The 13,086-nt window shown below is 45.6% G+C and overlaps 1 long non-coding RNA gene across 3 annotated transcripts in view; it reads left to right on the top strand.

Moving 5' to 3' along the window:
- LOC148139494 (uncharacterized) overlaps nt 1–13,086 on the top strand; it is a 1,679,690-nt gene that overhangs the window by 1,196,965 nt on the left and 469,639 nt on the right. The window lies entirely within an intron of this gene.

Raw genomic sequence — 13,086 nt, 5'->3', positions numbered from 1 at the left:
CAGAAATCAGGAAACTGTAGACTAGTTAGTTTAATATCTGTTTTTGTAATACGGCAGAATCGAATATTAAAGTAATAAATAAGATGACATTTGGAAAAGCTTATCATGAAACATGGTAGACTGGGTTTTGTGAAAGAGACACTATGACAAATTTGCGACAGTTCATTGAGGAGATAACAAGCAGGGCTGATAAAGGGCAATCCAATGATGTTCTGTATTTGGATTTTAAAAATGCAAATGGTAAGGTGCTACAGAAAAGTTAATTGCATAATACAGGAGCTCATTGTGTCAGGGGCAACGTATTTGCATGGACTGAGGATTGGTTAACCACACTGGCTGTTGCTGAGACCTCACTTGGAGTACTGTATACAATGTTAGCTCCCATATTTAATAAGGGATAAACCAGTATTGGAGACCATTCAAAAAAAGATTCAGCTAGCTGCTTCGAGGACAAAAAAGTTGACCTATCAAGAATAGCTAAACAGGTTAGGTCATTATTCAATAGAATCTTGACAAACAGATTACATACAGTGTGGAAACAGGCCCTTTGGCCCAACATGTCCACACCGATCCGCCGAAGCACAACCCACCCAGACCCATTCCCCTACATTTACCCCTTCACCTCACACTACAGGCAATTTAGCATTGCCAATTCACCTAACCTGCATTTTTTTGGATTGTGTGAGGATCCTGGAGCACCCGGAGGAAACCCACGCAGACTCCACACAGAGAGTCACCTGAGGCAGGAATTAAACCCAGGTCTCTGGCACTGGGAGACATCATTGCTAACCACTGTGCCACCCACATAATATAAGGGGTGATCTTATGGAAACAAGATTCTGAGGAGCTTGACAGGGTAGATGTTGACTAGATCTTCTAGCACCAATGAAGTCTCAAACCAGGGGACATTACATAAGGTAAAATTCTTATTGTAAAAAAATGTAAATATTTTTTTTCTCTCAGTGAATGGCCAGAATTTTCTAGCCCAAATAATTGTGAAAGTTAAATGTGGTAGGGAATGGATCTGGTTGGGTTACTCTTCAGAGGGTAACTGTGGCTTATTGGGCTGAAGGGCTTGTTTCCACACAGTAGGGAATTTATGATTCTATCTCAAATTATTTTAAAAGAGGGCAGATAGATTTTTGAAATATTGAGCAGTTGAGGGCTATGCGGATCAAGCATAAAAGAGGTGTTGAGGTCTGGGATGGCCCAGCCATGATCTGATAGAATGGGGGAACAAGCTGGAGGGGATGAATGCTCCGATTCCTTGAGGCTCCATTTCATGCTTTTTTAATCTCCAAAGAAGAGCGTGATACAATGTGCTGAAGATCTCAGATGTTGTGAAAAAGTGGTGTTTATGTACTGATTCAGATGGCATTGGTTCATCAATCACAGCTATACAGTCATGACGAGGAAGTCAATGCCCTCCATGAATAAAGGAAATCTACTGCAGATTTCACACAAAGGGAATCCTTCCCCTCAGTAAACTCTCCCATCACATGACCCAACCGATCAGGACACACTGCGCATGCTCTAGTCAACAAAGGGACCCTGGGTAATTGATGTCAGCACCGGACCAATGAAAGGATGGTGGGCGGAGCTGGAGGACCTGGGGAAGGTTGGTCCTCCAAACAATCAAAGTGAACGATGGGCGGAACTAGACTAAACCGCGTGATCACCCTCGCGCGCGGCGGAGAGTCGCTGTATTGAATGCTCAGGAAGTTATGGAGCGAAAAGATACGGTAAGGAAAGAAATGAATAAACAGAGGGAGACGGGAGAAAAACTGTGTTGCTATGCGCGGAGAGGTTTTACAAACATGTTGTGCACGTCGGAAAACACAAATTTGAACGTCCCAGTCCCGTGTTTGTAGTAAACGGGGAATTGCCTCAGCGCAGCTGCAGGCCTGAGTGAGCGCCGCCATCTTTATTCGGGCAACGATTCACTGGAAATCTGCGTGGCCGCCATCTTTGTAGGGGGCAAGGTGCAGCCAGGCGCATGTGCAGCCTTTCTCTGGTCCAGAGTCTATGGGCAGGATTTACACACAGCACGTTCAAACTTAGAGAAATGGATGTTTGTTTCTGGATTTGTTTCGTCATTCATTTACATGACTTACTATCGTAACTGTGTTTGCAGGTCATTCAAAATTGGAGGGATTGTGCATAGTGAAGGTTATCTCAGGTTACAGTGAGATATTGATCAGATACGGATTAATTTAGATAAATGTGAGGTGCTGCATTTTGGAAAAGCAAGTCAGGGCAGGACTTATACACTAGGGGAAAGCGAAGACTGCAGATGCTTGAGATCAGAGCTGAAAAACGTGTTGCTGGAAAAGCACAGCAGGTCAGGCAGCTTCAAAAGATCAGGAGAATCAACATTTCGGACACTCATGTCTGAAATGTCGATTCTCCTGACCTTTGGATGCTGCCTGACCTGCTGTGCTTTTCCAGCAACACGTTTTTCAGCCCAGGACTTATACACTGAATGGCAAGGCCCTGGAGACACTTGCGGATGGGCTGCAGGTTCATAGTCCTTGCATGTCAAGTTGCAGGTAGATAGGATGATGAAGAAGGTGTTCAGTGTATTTTCCTTTATTGGTTAGAGCATTAAGTATAGGATGTGGGAGGTCATGTTGCTGTACAGGACATTCGTTAGCACTTTTGGAATATTGTGTGCAATTCTGGCCTGCCTCCTATCAGAAGGGTGCTGTGAAACTTGAAAGGTTTCATAAAAGACTTACAAAGATGTTGTTAGGGTTGGAGGATTTGAGCTGTAGGGTGAGGCATAAAAGGCTGGGGCTGTTTTCCCTGGTGTGCCATAGGCTGAGTGGTGATGTTATGAAGGTTTATGCAATCATGAGGAGCATGAACAGAGTAAATGAACAAGGTGTTTTCCCTGGAGTAGTGGTGTCCAAAAGTAGAGGACATTGCTTTAGGGTGAACGGGGCAAAAATTCAAAGGGGCCTAAAGGACAACTCTTTCATGCAGTGGGTGGAATGAGCTGCCAGAGGAAGTGGTGGAGGCTAGTACAATTAAAACTTGTTGAAGGCATCTAAATAGACACATGATATGATTAGGAAGCGTTTACAGGGATATGGGCCAAGTGCTGGCAAATGGGAATAGATTAGGTTCGGATACCTGGTTGGCATGGATGAGTTAAACCGAAGGGTCTGTGTTGGTGCTATACATCTTTATGACTGTGGGATCATAACAGCTTATACAGCTCTGCTTCATCTCTGGGCTCCCTTATGACCACTTTGTCAATATCTAGCTTGCTCAGTATCGAACAATGGGTGTAATTTTGGTCTGTTTAGTATTTTACTATTACATTTACAGACATTTTTGTAAGTTTATTTTTCACTGCCGCCCAGCCCCTGACCATGTGCTGCTTATTAATTTTTTTTTGGAAAATCTTTGACAGTCAAGAATTCTTTTTTTCCAATAAGCAAGTGTATTTTCCTTCCATTTCTAACTATCAAATTCTGCACCATTTTCATTCCCTGTAATCCGTTTTGCACTCCCTGAAACATCGACTGTGTTTCTCCTTACAGTGATTAATGCTAAATCCCTGTTGCCTGTGGAGAGGGTGATGTTTGACTTTCTTGTACAGCTGCAGTTTGTGTGGTGAAGGTGCCCCCACAATATGGTTGGGTAAGAGACATTACAGATTATTCATTACAGCAACAGTCATTATTTGAAGGTAATGTCCAAATCAAGAACAGTTTGTAGTTTTATCATCATGCTTATAATTTCACAAAAATATTATTGGGAACTTTAGGCATAAGGTCAGAGACTGATGATATTAGGCCAGGTGACCAAAACCATTGCCAAATAAGCAGGCTTTGAGGAATGTCTTAAAGGAGGAAAGCAGACCTGTGAGGTTTTGGCTGCGAATTTCAGAAAATGTTGCTTTGGCAACTGTAAAAGCATCCACACAGGTGAAATAATGAATTAACAGGTCATTGGGTGTTTCGAACACAATGGGTTATCGAGGTCTTCAAGGATGTGTGATGCGGCGAGCTAGGGATGATCACAACCAGGAATTAAATCAAGAATGAGAATTTTAAATTGAGGGACGTGTGCCAGATGCTGGCAGGTGAGACTACATTGGGTTGGAATATCTGGTCGGCATGGACGGGTTGGATTGAAGGGTCTGTTTTCATGCTGTATATCTCTGTGGCTCTATGTTGTTGATTATGAATAGGAGCCTTTTGATGGATCAACATGTTTTGGTACAAGGGAGTACTTGGGCAGCAGAGATTTAGTTTTTCTTGAGATTACAGGGAGGTTGAATGTGGGAAGCTGGCAGGGGTGTGTTTGGATAATGAATTCTGGAGATAACACAAGGTGGATGAGAGTATATGAGCTGAGACAAGGGTAGAATCAGCCAAAAATAGTGATCTTGGAGTGGGACTGGGCTGTCACCCTCACCTTACCTCTGGAATTCAGTTGGTCGTCAGGTTGTGAATCAGGGCGGTAACACAATCGGGAGCTGAGTGGCCCTGGTGGAGCCTAAAATGAGTGTCGCTCAGGTGGCTGTTGCTGAGCAGCTGCTGCTTGGTAGCCCTGTTGATGACATCTTCCATCACTTTACTGCTGGTCGAATGTGGACTGATAGAGGGAAATTGGCTGGGTTGGATTGCCCTGTGTTGAACATGCCTGGGCAATGTTCTACATTGTCGGTAGATGCCAGTACTGGAGCTGTACTTGGCTTGGTGGGTGGCTGTGGTGAAAGGGTTAAAATTATGTCCCAATACATGTGTGAATCTAACCGGAATGGAGGTGTTGCTTAGTCCCGTGTGAATCTTATTACACACCTCCCCGTGTGAATCTTCTTATCTGTATGTAACCAGAATGGAATGTGTTTTTTAGCCTTGCTCTGCTGTTCACATGAATGTTTATATCTGGAAAAGAGTATATCAGCTGGAAAAGTCTCCAGTTCGGTGAGTCTGCTCCGGGGTTACGTTTAACCGCCGAGCGTGGGTTGTTGGCAACCGCTCTACGAGAACTGACGGCTCCCAGTTCCGGTAACATGTAGAGTGAGTATAAGCCAGACCCGTTGTAAGTATGAGACCTGGTTGTGGCGACGCTGCAGGGAATAAAATGCTCATATTCTAGCAGACTCGCCTCTTGGTCGTTTGTTCTGTGTCAGACTACTCTCCTACGAACCTGACCTTGAGAATTTTTTAAAACATTTGGCGCTGCGAGCAGGGTCAATCGCAATTGAGGAGAGATTTTGATACAGAACAATGTTTTGGAAAAAGACTAAGAAACCAGAAGAACAAACTGTGGAGGTCCCGACCGTCCCGGGATGGCATGGACCGTGGCATGACGTGGCAGTTTGTTTGAGAAATGGTGGGGGGCGACCGGAGGAACCCCAGGGTAGCTGCTGTCCACCCTTGAGAGGATTCCAGTCCTGCCGAAGAACCCCTTGCCTGGGGTACAGCGGAGGATGTGGGCATGTCCAAAAAGCTGAAGCGGAGTTAACAGAATTGAATGGGATTGAACTGAACGGAACAAAATGGAACTGAGCTAAATTGAATTGAAATGGACGGAACTGAATTGAACACAATTGAATTGAACTGAACAGACCTGAACTGAGCTGAATTGAACTACACTGAATTGACTGAACTGAAATTAACTGAAACGAATTGAACTGAATTAAGCATAATGTAACACATGTATTGGGCCAAGCAGTGGAATGTGGTGAAAGGGTTAAAATTATGTCCCAATACATGTGTGAATCTAACCGGAATGGAGGTGTTGCTTAGTCCCGTGTGAATCTTATTACACACCTCCCCGTGTGAATCTTCTTATCTGTATGTAACCAGAATGGAATGTGTTTTTTAGCCTTGCTCTGCTGTTCACATGAATGTTTATATCTGGAAAAGAGTATATCAGCTGGAAAAGTCTCCAGTTCGGGGAGTCTGCTCCGGGGTTGCGTTTAACCGCCGAGCGTGGGTTGTTGGCAACCGCTCTACGAGAACTGACGGCTCCCAGTTCCGGTAACATGTAGAGTGAGTATAAGCCAGACCCGTTGTAAGTATGAGACCTGGTTGTGGCGACGCTGCGGGGAATAAAATGCTCATATTCTAGCAGACTCGCCTCTTGGTCGTTTGTTCTGTGTCAGACTACTCTCCTACGAACCTGACCTTGAGAATTTTTTAAAACAGTGGCAAGTTCTGGAGCACAAGCCATCAGTATTATTGCCAGAATATTGACAGGGCCCGTAGCCTTTGCACGACTAAAGCATTTCTTGATGTTATTCAAACTGAATCAAACTGGCTTAAAACTCACATCTGTGATGTTGGAAACCACTGGAGAAGGCTGAGATGGATCATCTCACTTTACACTTCTGGCTGCAGATTGCTGCAAATGCTGTCATCTTATCTGGTGCATGGATGTGTGAGGCTCCTCCATCAGTAAAGGTGGGGATATCTGTGATCCTTCCTCCAGTAAGTTGTTTAATTGTCCATCACCGTTCACAACTGGGTGTGGCAGAACTGCAGAGCTTCGATCTGTTCCATTGGATGTGGGATCGTTTAGCTCTGTTGCTTGCTGCTGATGCTGTTTGAAATGCAGATGGTCCTGTTTGGTAGCTTCACGAGGTTGGCACTTCATTTTTAGGTCTGACTGGTGCTGCTCATGGCATGCCCTCCTTTACTGTCCATTGTGATGGGTGAGTGCGGGACGTACAAACCCATGAGATTTCAGATTGTGCTGGAGTACAGTTCTGCTACTGTTGATGTCCCACAGTGCCTCAGAGATACCCAGTTTGAGATCCTACATCTCTTCAAAGTCTGTCCCAATTAGAACGGTGATAGTGTCACTCAACACAATGGAGGTTTTTCTCTACTTTAAGCCAAGACTTGTGTCTCCAAAAGGAATGTGTGATGGTCACTCTTACTGAAACTGTCATGCACAGATGTATCTGTAGCTGGTCAATTCATAACAATGAGATCAAGTATGTTTTTCTCTATTGTTGGTTCCCTCACCACCCGCTGCAGACTTAGATGAACAGCTATGTCCTTTAGGACACGGCCAGTTCAGTCAGTAATTCTGTTGCAGAGGTAGTCTCGATTGTGGACATTGAATTTCTGCACCAGAGTATGTTTGACACCATTTTACTTCCTCAGTGCTTCCTTCAAATGTTGTTCAACATGAAGGAGAACTGATCCATCAGCCAAGGGAGGAGGGGATGTGGTAATCAGCAGGAGCCATGAGATTTCCTGGTATCCGGAGTCAATGCTGAGTACTCCCAGGGCAAATCCTCCCTGTCTGTGCCACGACCTCTGCCTGGTCTGTCCTGCTGGTGGGGCAGGACATATCCAGAGATTTCAGGAGAAAGTGAAGACTGCAGATGCTGGAGATCAGAGTCAAGAATCTGGTACTGCCTGACCTGTTGCGCTTTTCCATCACCACAATTTCAATATCTTGGGATGGTAATGGTGGTGTCTGGTCATTGTCTGTAAGGGTTGATCTCATGAGTATGAGTATGTCAGGCTGTTCCTTGATTGGTCTGTGAGACAGCTCTGCACATTTTGGCACCAAAATCCAGATGTTAGTCTGGAACACATTGCACCATCGAGAGGGCTGATTCTGTGGTTGTATTTTCTGGTGCCTTGTTAGATGCCGAGTGGTCCATCCAGTTTCATTCCTTTGTTGAAACTTTGCAGTGATTATTTCAGTGAGTAGCTTGCTGGGTCACTGTCAGGTTGGCAGGATGTTTTTCACCATTGACAATGATTCCATGTAGTTCAGGAGATTCCTAATTCCAGTTATTTTTTCTTGAATTCAGATTCCACCATCTGCCAAGATGGGATTTGAACCAAGACTTCAGTCGTTTGTTTTAATATTTTGGATAAAATTTAAATACATTAGGTTTGTTCACTCACTTTAAATATCACTTACCCAGGTTTTGTTTCTTTGTAAACACTGTCCATCCTCCTGTCTCCTCCATCCTTCTCTCCAACAACAAGAGTTTGGAGCACATGGAGTTTCTCTGTCACTAAGACTGAGATAATCCGATCTGCTGCTTCCCTCCCTCCCACTAGCCCACTGAGTCAAACTGCTTCATGTGGTGTTCCCGGTTTTTGTCCAAACCTACATCTTTCTCCAATCTCATCTCATGTCAAGCCTTATCAGAGCTCATCTTGACCCTTTACCCTAATCTCACTAAACCATAGACTTTCCAACTCTCTTTTCTCCTCCTCCTCATCAGTCCCCCTCACCGATTCACAGACATTGTTTCTTGTTCTATCTTTTCTGGTTATGGTCCTTCTCACCCATTCTGTGAAAAACTGACATTTGACCTCACGGTTGTTGGAAAATGCTGCTCCATCTCCACTTTCCCTTTCCTTTCTGAATTCCTTGCATTTGGTGTCCCCCGTGGATCTATCCTTGGCCCCTCCTGTATCTCACCTACATACTGCCAGGAGGTGACATTGTGCAAAAGTACCATGTTGGTTTTCACATGTACACTGACGATGCCCAGCTCTCCCTCCCCATCATCCCTCTCCATTACTCCACTGTTACTCAGTTATCAAACTGCTTACCACGCTCCCACTACTCGATTAGGTGCAGTTTCCTCCAATAAAACATTGTAATGGTTAAACCCGTTGCCTAACAAGTTCCTTTCCCTAACTGCTGAGCCTCTCCCTCTCACTGGGAACTATGCAGCAGAACGAGACTCATCACAATACTGCTGTTATATCTGACGTGAAGCTGACCTTCTGATTAGACATCTACACAATCCCAAACACCAGGAATTGCAGTCTTTAAACCATTGCTTATCTCCTCCTCATCCTGGCTCCATTGCTACTGAAACCCCTTACCCGTGTCTGCGTTGCCTTAAACTTGACGAACCCAAAGCAGAACCCTTGATTCTGTGACTGGCTCAGAATGTGGTTTCAGACCCCCCCACCACCCCCCACCCCCCCACACTCAGTATTTACCCTCAGACACATCAGTATTTATTCGGTCAAACCCCTGACGAATTTGGTGGTGCAATCTGATTATAGCTGGTGGAAATGGTAGAAGATGATGTGTTGTATCTGGGTGGAAGGTAAGGACTTGGTGGGGGGGGGGGGGTTCTCTCCTTGTTGCAGTTGGAGATGTGGGTTTCAAAGGCAGAGGTGCAGGAAGTGGAGGAGATACATTGGATGGTATTGACCACATGGGAGGGGAAATTGCAGTCCTCGAAATATGGGGCCATTTGGTATGTTCTGGCTTCACTGGGACACAGCAGTAAGCATGAGATAGAGATGTTGGCCAGGGAACAGGCTCGTGTGTTTAAAGTGGCAGGTAGCTGGAAGCTCGGGGTCTGTTTTTGCAGCAGAACGTAGATCATCAGTTGTCATTTCGGCCACCTCCACTGAGATGCTGCCAGACACAGGTTCCTCTCCCCTCCATTAACAGCTATGCACCCCCCCCCCCCCCCCCCAGCCAGCTCGTAATCCACTCCTTTTTCTTTCCAAATGTTCCAGTCTCTCTTTGGGTTCTGTCCCTCCCTGTTATTTACACTTTAACCCCTATCTCCTGCAATACAAAGATCTGCAGGTTAGTTGAATTGGCCAAGCTAAATTTCCCATAATATTCAGGGATGTGTAGGTTAGGTGCATTAGTTAGGAGAAATATACAGTAGTAGGGTAGGGGAATGGGTCTGGGTGGGATACCCTTCGGAGGGACTCTGTGGACATTTTGGGCCGAATACCTGTTTCCATGCTGTCAAGATTCTAATTTTCCCAGCTCCCATCGGTTCTGAGGCAGGGCAAGTGGACAGATTTCTGTTCCCAGATGCTGCCAGACGTGCTGAGCTTTCCCAGCACCTTCTGCTTGTTGTTCCTGATTGACACCATCCATACACCTTCTGGGTGTGATTCAGACAGGGGCAGGATACCACCACTGACCTCACAATGGAGTCCAGCTGATTGATGGCAGCTTCGGACCAATCGGAAAAGGTGGTGGGACTGGTGGACCAAGTGGAACCAGCTGGACATCCAAACAATGGGAGTGAATGAGGGGCGTGGCCAGTGGGATGACACGTCACCAGTAACCCAGCCGATGCAGTGCCACGTGACTCGGGCATTGGTGAATGTGGGAGACACAAACAGGATAGGGGAGAGTGGCCTCAGAGACAGGGAGATAATGAGTCACTTTAGACTGGGAAGTTTTAATTACACTCTATGTGGTTCGTAAGTCTGAATTAGAAACTCTTAATCCTGCGTTTGCAGCAGATGGGAAAATGGCTGTGGCCCTCAGGCGGTGAAAGGTCCTGGGATATGGCCGCCATTTTTATTGGGGGTAAGGTACAGTGAAGCGCATGTGCATGTCCCCTTCCTAGGATGGGGGGGGAGGCGTGCAACTTGAAGAGAGGCATTTACACATCAAGCACATACCAAGAAAAAAGTATGTCTTTATATTCTTCCTGTACTGACTTTGAGTTTTGTTTTGTGAATTCATTTCATAGGATATTAAATCAGAATAATTGAGGCTGGGATCTCAAAAGCAAGTTTTTACAGTCAATTGAGTCATCAGGATCTGAATATCATTGGCATTTAACTGTGGAAGGAGAAAGGTTTGTCTGTTCTGTTTGTGGGAAGGTATCTCCAATATTTTTGTTAAGCAGAAAGATGTACAAATTCGTGGTTGGATCACCCTTTGGGTGTGTGCTCTGTTCTGGGCCCTGCAGCTGAGGAAGGAGATATTGGCCTGAGAGGGAGCACAGATTTATCCAAATTACACTTCGTCTCTTTGTAAGAACTCTCAGATTTAGACCCAACCACCCACTTCATGATGCTAACCTGTAAACTTCCCATTAACAATCCTTTTGGACTCAAATTCCAGTACCTTTTCAGGTGGAATGTTCCAGCTTCTGACAACTGTCTGTTCATTCAGAAACTGCTGATGTCCATGTTGACTCTGGGGTGACAATGGGCTGAATTGAAAGATGAGGTGCTGTTCCTGAGCTCCCATTGAGATGCATTGGAACAGTACAGGAGGCTGAGGGCAATGTAGGTATGAGCAGACAATGAAGATGACAGGGCTGCAACTGTGAGGGCTGCTTGGCTCAATGAGTGTGTTCTGGAGTTGGGTGTAAACAGACTGATGTGAGACAGGGAGAAGGTGAAGCTGAAACTCAGTTTTAGTTCAGGCCCTTCAGATATTCACATGGTCCCAATGTGAACAGCCAGTTTTTAAGTGATACCTGCGGAGTATTTGTTAACAGTTTGTAAAGTAATTTTCCTGAGGGCAGTTGAGAGTTAACCACATTGCTGTGGGTCTGGAGTCACATGTTGGCCAGACCAGGTGAGGATGACCGTTCCCTTCCCTATAGGACATTAGTGAACCAGGTGGGTTTCTAACAATCGACAATAGTGTCATGGTCACCATTCGCCTTTTCATTCGAGATTGTATTGAATTCCGATGGCACCATCAGCCATGTTGGGATTCTATCCCGAATCCTCGGAACATTGCACATGTCACTCATCTGGCAGGAATACCATTAAGCCATTGCCTCCCTTTTAGCAATGGTTAAAAGAAAGTTCCATCATTCTAGGTGTACAATGTGAGATAAAATACTGCAACGTCCATGTGTCAGCCTCTCCGAAAGGTCAATCAACAGAAATTTGTTTGGGGCCAAATATTTCGCTTTTTTTGGGAGGGGGGGGTTATGAAACAAAAATGAATCCAAATAAAAATCTTATGCCACGGACATGTAATTTCTGAAGCCGGAGGGGGATTACAGAGACAGGGAGGGACGTGGGGCCAGAGGGGGATTGTTGTCCAAACATCACTGTGGTGTACATGGACTGCAGCATTTCAGGGAGGCGGTTCACCACCACTTTCTCCAAGACAAGTAAAGGTGGCCAAGAAATACTGGTCTGGGCAGCAAAGGCAACCCCCAGTGAATAAAACCAAGCAGTGACCTCTCTGAGCTGACTTGATGTGAAGTTAAAAATCTCTCTGGAAATGGAGTGGGCAGAGAAGAGAAACAGTGACATTTCACAGCTGCCCTCAGAGAGACCTCACCCATGGAAGTACTCCGAGCCAGGGATCAGCTCAATGAGTTTCAGGCTCTTCTAATATCAATCTTAGTCGGTTTTATTTTATTCAATCTACAATCGTGAGTAAGGTGAGGATTTCTTTTTAATGTCTTACGGTCCCTTGATTAAATGTTTAAGATATGAACCGTAAGCATTAAGTTATTCTCGGGCAGTGTGTTTTGAGCAGTAAGACTCTGCCTTTGTCTTGGTCTGTAGATTGTTAAGGCGGAGAGATGGCCTGTTGTAGAGTGGCGTGCTGTTCCTGTCGGATGTGGGAGATTAGGGAGAGTTTCAATGATCCTGATGATTATGACTGCAGCAAGTGTGATTGCAAATCCTACTGGAACGCATGGATTGGTGGAGGAGTGATTAAAGGCAGTGAGGAATTGACAGGAGCCGGGGGGTGTGATAGGTGGCAGTCTCAGGAATGCAGGATACTGCAGATACAGTCAGGTAGATGGGTTACCGCCAGGAAAGCTGGGGGGGGGGGGGGTGCAGGTCGGTACTGCAGGAGTCTCCTGTGGCTAACCCCATCTCAGGCAAGTGTATTGTTTTGGAAAATGTAGGTGGTAATAGACTTTCAGGGGAATGTAGCACTGACAGCCAAGTTACTGGTACTGAGACTGGCTTCTAACATAATGTGAGGTATATCCAGTTCCACATGATCGATGGTGATAGGGGACTCTCCAGTCAGGGGCACAGTCTGCCATTTCTGCAGCTCACAGTGAGACATCAGAATGGGGTGGTGCTGCCCTGGTGCCAGTGTCAAGGATGTCTCACAGAGGGAGCGGAATATTCTCAAAAGGGAAAATAACCAGTGGGAGGACATTGTACATTGGTACCAATGGCATAGGAAGGGGAAAGCATGGGGTCCTGACGAGCAGGGAGATTTGCTAGTGCCACTCGGGAGGCATTAAACCAGTGAGGGAGTCTGGGTAATCCTAAAGAGATAGTGAGCAAAGAGGTGAGTCTGAGGCTGGTACTGTTCACCAGTCAGACTGTCAAGGCAGGCAAGAGCAAGTCACAGAATGAGGTGCGACGGACC

The sequence above is a fragment of the Chiloscyllium plagiosum genome, unplaced genomic scaffold, assembly GCF_037043375.1.
Source record: "Chiloscyllium plagiosum isolate Xiang-an unplaced genomic scaffold, Cpla_swu_hap1 HiC_scaffold_38, whole genome shotgun sequence".
Taxonomy (NCBI): Eukaryota; Metazoa; Chordata; class Chondrichthyes; order Orectolobiformes; family Hemiscylliidae; genus Chiloscyllium; species Chiloscyllium plagiosum.
The sequence above is the reverse complement of the archived record's forward strand: the minus strand, read 5'-3'. Positions and strand labels throughout refer to the sequence as shown.